At 33.4% G+C, this 7,146-nt stretch overlaps 1 pseudogene; it reads right to left on the bottom strand.

Annotated features, from left to right (window-relative positions):
• Positions 1 to 4,195: 4,195 nt before the first annotated feature.
• LOC114719124 (short-chain dehydrogenase reductase 5-like) lies at positions 4,196 to 5,155 on the bottom strand (annotated as a pseudogene).
• Positions 5,156 to 7,146: the final 1,991 nt, after the last annotated feature.

The following is a 7,146-nucleotide window of genomic DNA, read 5'->3' as shown; positions in this document are numbered from 1 at the left end:
AAATTATCTATTTTGATTACTAAATACCAAAAAAAGAGAGAGAGAGAGATCTATATTTTACCAAATTATTTGATTTTAAAATATAAAAGTATGAGATAAATATGATCTTGATAAATATGATGACATGAGGTATCAATGAGAGTATTATTGACATTTCAACGTTTAATTTGCCTATTTTTTCTTATTCACTCTCTCCTATACTAATCTTCTCTGTCAATAATGTTGTTTTTGGAAAAATAAATTTTTAACTTGTTTTAACCAAGTGGTATAATTTACTTATTTAAATCTTACAGGGAGAAGGGAGTAGATGAGTAGAACAAATGCACGCGTTACACGCTGCCCTCTTTCATGTTTTCATCACTTATTTAAATGACGTCCTCACCTTCGTGTAAATTACATCTGGTCTTTATTATAGGTTATAATTTTTTTTAGTTGCCCAAAGTATCCTCCCACTCGAACGATAAAAGACTAATATCTCGAGATACTGTTAGACGCCATAGCGGAGACCCTCTCAACCATATTTTTTTTCTATACATACTGCTCCAAAATCAAACCCAAGACATGATGTTTAAGGTATTTAAGTCTTTTTTACTTGGACCAACACTTGTTGGTTATTATAGGCTATAATTATTTCATCTTTTTATTTGCCGGTCTGTGCATTTGCGAACATTGAGGGCAGGGTTTCGTTGGCCCAGTCCTTTGGGATTGGATTTAATGTATTGCTGTTCGAATCCAATCACACACTGGCCTGGCCCAATTCGTTGTCGCAACATCCTTTTTTTTTCATGCAACGGTGAAAAGTGCGTACCTTATGTCTGATCATTTACCTTCTAATTTCTACGGCCCCCTTTACAAAAATATATGGAAATGGAAAGGAGTTGAGAGGATAAGGGTCTTCTTATGGATTGCTTATCACAACCTGCTTCCTCCCAATTCTTGGAGGAGTGTTTGGTCTCATGCTACACCATTGTGCCGCCATTGTTGTTCAGAGATTGAAAATGAACTCCATATTCTGCGTGACTGTATTTATGCTAAACTGGCAGATGTGGGTCAATCTGATGAATCCCAGGTACTTCTCTCAATTTTTCTCAGCTCGTCTTCGAGATTGGATGGATAGCTTTAAACCTGTCAAGAGAGTTAGCTGTGAATATGAGTTCTGGTTGGAATTTGGTTTGGGGTGCAGCATGCAGTATGGTTATTACGGAATTGGAGGAATAAGACTTTTTTTGACTCTGATGGTCAGAAACCCAGTAATCCCACTGACTGCATATGGAAATCATTTGTTTGCTTTAATGGCCATTCTTTGAGTCTGTATCCATCTTCTTTCATTCATCCTTTCTTATGGCAGCCCCCACCCTTCTGATTGGGTGAAAGTGAATATAGATGGAGCTATTTCCTTTTCTAGAAATGTAGCTGGGTGTGGAGGAATTATTAGAAATCATGGAGGAGAATGGATTGTGGTTTTTCATCAAAGGATTGGGCAATGTAGTGTCTTTGAGGCGGAGGAGTGGGCTGTGTTTAAAGGCATCAGATTGGCCTAATATTTGAGTTCCCGCTAAAAAAGATACTTACATTTGGTATCCAATAATATCAGAATAGGATTGTCTTCAGTAATGGGATACTTATGTGTAAAAAAAAAAAATTAAAGAATAAAATATATGCTCATGACTTGTCAATACTCAATAGTATATCTTACTACGTAACTGTCATCTTTTACGTTCAATTTTAAATATTGATGATATACACAACATTCTTGGTAATTTTTTTTTAAAAATCTAATGCATGATAAGATAAGAATTAAAAAAAAACAAAGGTGCTTCAAGTATTAAAATATTTCGATGAATTGAAGGGCACTGCACGTTCAAAATGCGAGTGCCTACAAGCAAGGATTCACACACACGCACAAATTGAACTCGTTGGCACGTGCGGATTAATTAGCCGGCGACATAAAAATGCAAGGTGACGGGGTTCAAAATTCTTGGGGAAATTAAAGAAAGCATGATTTAATTCCGGTGTGTATATATGTAATAAATTTACATGAAACTGTATTATTTAAAAGATTTAAGTGTAAATTTGTTTCGAAAATTTTTATTCAGAAGTACTGATTTTTGTGTGTAAATTTTATCCAAAAATGTAAAATTATAGCAATTTTACATTTTATCATTAAAAAAATGATGTTAACCGTTAACATAATAATATTGAATGTTAACATTTTTAGTGATAGAGAGCAAAATCATTGTGATTTTAAATTTTTAGTACAAATTTGCACCGAAAATATCTTTGCGTGCCTAGCATTCTTAAATAAAAATTTTTGAAATAAATTTGAACCTCAATTCTTATTTAGAAAACGCCACATGCGGAGGAGCATAGAAGCCGGGAGCTTTGCTGTACCGTCTGTGTTAAGGTTTTAGATTTGTATCAAGAAGTTTCTCAATTCCGTTTGTTGTCCCAATTATGATATATGGTAGAACCGGTAACATGGGTTAAGTGGCGGGTTGGTTTGATAAAAATTACGCTTGTTTTAAAACGGATCTTTTGAGCTCGTAACCGTGAAGATCGAACCCGTGGTGAGCTAACCCGTAGGGTTGGCAGGCCGGCCCGTTTTATTTATTTATTTATTTTAAAAAAAATTTCTCCTTCAAATATAATTATTTTTACTTTTTTTGTTTTTTATCTCATTCTTATTATTTAAAATTTTCATAATATAATATATCTTTTGCTTTGTATTATGAATTTTACTTATGGGAAAGTTAGTTGAGAAAAAAAAATGATTCTACTTATAAAGTTTAACCAAATAATTTCACATCTTCATATCATTCTTTGAATCATATTAACATTGAATGGTAGCTCATGGTTGAGCACTTGATAGTGATTTGTAACATTGTGTTTGTATTATTATTAATTTAGATTTGCTATATTTTAATTTGGAATGTATGTTTAATCATTTAAGTTGATGTATCATATATGCTTATAGTAGTATTTTGAAATGTTTGGAACTTTGTATTTCATATTTTATTGGTGATAATTTTTATATGCATATTTTATTTCAGGTGTTTAAGAATTATAATAAATTTCATTAAAAGAAAACAAAAACACAAAAAAAAAGTGATGGGTTGGCAAGCTGGGTTAAAAAAATATCAACCCGCCAGAAGTCAGTCTTTTTAGGACCGGCCCGTTAGTCCTTGAGCCCGTCACAGACCAACCCATAACCGGTGGGTTGGCCTGTATTACCGGCTCTAATATATGGTATTCTCTTTAATTTTGGGTTTCGTGTTCTTTGGTTTTAATCTGTTTTTAAAAAACAAAACGTACGGGTGAAGCAATAACTAGCAACAATTCCATTTTTCGTACTCCTTCAAAGGCGCGCTGTATTGACCGGTTGCAAACTATGGTAGAGTGCTCCATATATATTACTAACTTGAAAGAAGAGTGGAAAGAGAAGTCAAACAACGGACACATATTATTATTCCATAAAGTGCACATGATTTCGTGTTTAATTTCACGATTTGAAGGTAAAAATAAGTGCTTGCTCAACAAAAAGAAGGTTTTTGTTTGTGTAAGTTTTGCCTCAAAATTTAAAATTGTAGCAACTTTTGCATTTTATAATTAAAAAATTAATTTTGATCGTTAAAATAATAATATTAATCGTTAACATTTCTAATGATAGAGAACAAATCGTTATAATTTTAAATTTTCAATACAAATTTGCACTGAAAATATCTTTGCGTGTCCAGCGTTCTTAAATAAAAAATTTTGAAATAAATTTGAACCTCAATTCTTATTTAAAACCCACCACATGCACAGGAGCATGAAAGCGGGGAGCTTTGCGGCACCGTTTGTGTCAAGGTTTTAGATTTGCGTCAAGGAGTTTCTCAACTCCGTTTGTTATCCCAATTATGATATATGATATTCTCATTAATTTTGGGTTTCGTGTTCTTTGGTTTTAATCTGTTTTTCAGAAACAGAACGTACAGGTGAAGCAATATTGTCCATTTTTTGTATGATACAATATAATATTAATTATTTTTGTTTTTTTTTTCCCCTTGGTTTCCCGAAATTGTTAACCTTAAAGGTTTGAAAAAATAGATCAAACTTATAAATAATGATCTCCTTCAAAGGCGCGCGGTATTGACTGGTTGCAAATTATGGTGGAGTGCTCCATATATATTACTAACTTGAAAGAAGAGTAAAAAGAGACAAGTCAAACAACGGACATATATTATTATTCAACAAAGTGCACATGATTTCGTGTTTAATTTCAAGATTTGAAGGTAAAAATAAGTGCTTGCTTCAAAAAAAAAGAAGGTAAAAATAAGTGCGTAAGAATGCTCGGACGATGTTCCTGGAAACACGGCGGCCTACTGGCCGGGAGTGGGAAACGTATCTTTGACCACAGTGAAGCCACCATCAACCACCAAGTTATGTCCATTGACGTAAGCAGAATCATCAGAAGCAAGAAACAAGGCCGCCTCCGCAATATGCTTCGCCTTCAACACACTCCCCTTCAGAACGGCCTTCGAAGAAGTCACTTCTTCAACTTCTTGGGGCTGCAGATTGAAGGGCGAACAAGATAGCGGCGTCGCCACTCCAAAAGGAGACACACAATTCACTCTAATTCCATGAGCCCCCAGCTCACTACAAGCACATCGCACCAGTCCCAGAAGAGCATGCTTGGATACCGTATAAGCTTGCGGCCCACTCCCTGCAACTGAAGCCGACACGCTTGTGGTGCATCCTATTTTTGTACCGTGAAGTTCACTGTTTCTTCCACTTGTTTTTCGTCTGTACATCACAGTGTTACATCACAGTGGTGGTAAGTTACTGTGTTTGAGGGTATGGAGGCGGCGACTTGGCGACCCAATTCGTCTTGGACGTCGGCTGCTACGACGAAGGCTCCGTGATCGGCGAATAGCCTCACTGTCTCTTCTCCGATTCCACTTGCTGCTCCGGTGACAAGAGCCACCTTGCCCTTCAACCTGCAAAATCGAAGTTCATATATCGAATCAGTGAAGGGATTGTATATAAACTGATGGAGAGAGGGTGATGAAAGCAGTTTTACCTTTGATTCATATCGTCTTCAGATCAAACCTGCGAATAAGGTCTGAGAGATGAGACGCATATATATATAGTGGAGATCTCCTCCTTTAAGTTGATGCTGTAACACAAGCCCAAATGATTTGATTTGAAAGATGACAGCTGATTAAGTGTTTTAAGAAAGATAAAACCTATTTATTACATATAACTGAGTTAGTTGATTTTTTTAATCTATTCAAATTTATCATATAGCTACAAGAGAGTATTTCAAAAATTAATAGTCCAAGCTCTGATTTTTCTCATTTGGAATTTAAGGCTACAATATGCACAAAATGATTACAGACTGAACCATCAGGTCGGCTAAATAATTTTTTTAAAATTTATTTATGTTTTATCGCGTCCTTTGTGTGTGTTTTGGTACGGTGTATAGATTCTACTACTACTCTGTTGATAATGATACTCCTCCGGTCCTAATGTAAGACCCTTATACAATCTAAATGTAAGACCCTTATACACTTGTATATAGGGTCTTACATTAGGACCGGAGGAGTAATTGATAACCTTAATTCAAGTCTGATGATGATCCCCGCATGTTTTTACAAAGTGAAGTCTGGAAAATAGCAAAAAATTTGCTACAATTTTAATACAATTTTATTTATATAAATTATTTATATAAACTTTATTTTATTATTTTATTTTTTCTTAGTCATGTCTTATTTTCTGCGTGTGGGTCACATGAAGACTATGTATGTGCTCCCTCGTCTCATTTTATAAGTAACAACTATCATCTCCCTCTAATCCCTAAATATAAGTAACATTTATAAGTTGTTTTAAATTTTAATAGCAAATTTTTTATTTTGCCCTTATTAATTAGTTGTTTTAATACTTAATATATTTATTATTTTATTTCCCAAACTGTCATCTCTTCATCACACATTTTTTCTCTCTTATAATTCTCTTTATTATAATAATTTTCTTATTCTTTCTTTTATACTCTCTCCCCCCATAAATGAAGACATTTTAAAGAAAAAAACTTCTAATTTTTACACATTTATTATCTGTAACTAATTTTAACTAATATTTTGATCTACGTGATGAGTTCTAATATTGTTTATAAAAGGGACGGGGGAGCATGTGTTTATACTTTATATATGTGTTTCTATATATAGTGGCCCGCGTATATATATATATATATATATATATACATACACATATATATATAGGCGGCTTGAACGTGGAAATAAATTAAAATCCTTTGATGGATGCTTCATTTAGATAGTCAAAGACGTTTGAGTAATAAAAGAATGAGTTAGTCCAAAGGAATAATAAAAACGTTTGAATACATGATGTCGTGATAAATTAAATTTATATATAAAATACTAGACTTGTAATAATCTTGATTTATAATTACATATTCAATTATTCATGATTAAATTTCTCCCAACACGCCACTGCATGATTGCAAAAAGTTAAAAGAAAAGAAGAAGAAGATATTATGCTTCTTTTGTCCTTATTTGAGTTAGTTAAAAAAAGTTATTTTTTGAAATATCAAAATTATCCTCAATGCAAATGATAATTTAGAGCATTTTGATTAATTAATTACAAAGTCTAATTAATCAGAGATAGCAAGTGAAAAATTGAATCTTTAAACAAAATATGTTATATTATGAAACATGTTGAGTGGTGCTTGCAACGAGGTAAGAAATGAGTACAAATTAAAATAACTGTATTTTGGAATTTTAAGATATATAGGTAAATTGCGTGTTCTTAATATATATAGGTTTTATTTTTTTTTTTTTAAAAAGGTCATACGATAAGCACAGTGTAGCTAAACTCGAACGAAATTAGCATCAAGGAAAACGCGTTTAGGCAGGCCATCCTTGTAATTAACATGGGCCCCCAAGTCACCAGTCAAGAAGCTATAATTTGCGTCTTTTTTATAATCAATTTCGTTTTTACCAAAGAAAAGTAAAAGCTTTATTGGGGTCTCTTTTTTGTTTTTTTCCTGAGAAATAAATACTTCAACGGCATAAGTAGCAGCGTAGAGAAAAGGAAAAGAAAAGTAATTGGTGATCTTGGGCTGAGCCGACCGCCTCATACTATACTGTCTTC

This window comes from Neltuma alba, unplaced genomic scaffold, assembly GCF_004799145.2.
Source record: "Neltuma alba isolate B1F8T4 unplaced genomic scaffold, ASM479914v2 tig00011894_pilon, whole genome shotgun sequence".
Classification (NCBI taxonomy): domain Eukaryota; kingdom Viridiplantae; phylum Streptophyta; class Magnoliopsida; order Fabales; family Fabaceae; genus Neltuma; species Neltuma alba.
This window is presented reverse-complemented; position numbering and strand designations above follow the sequence as displayed.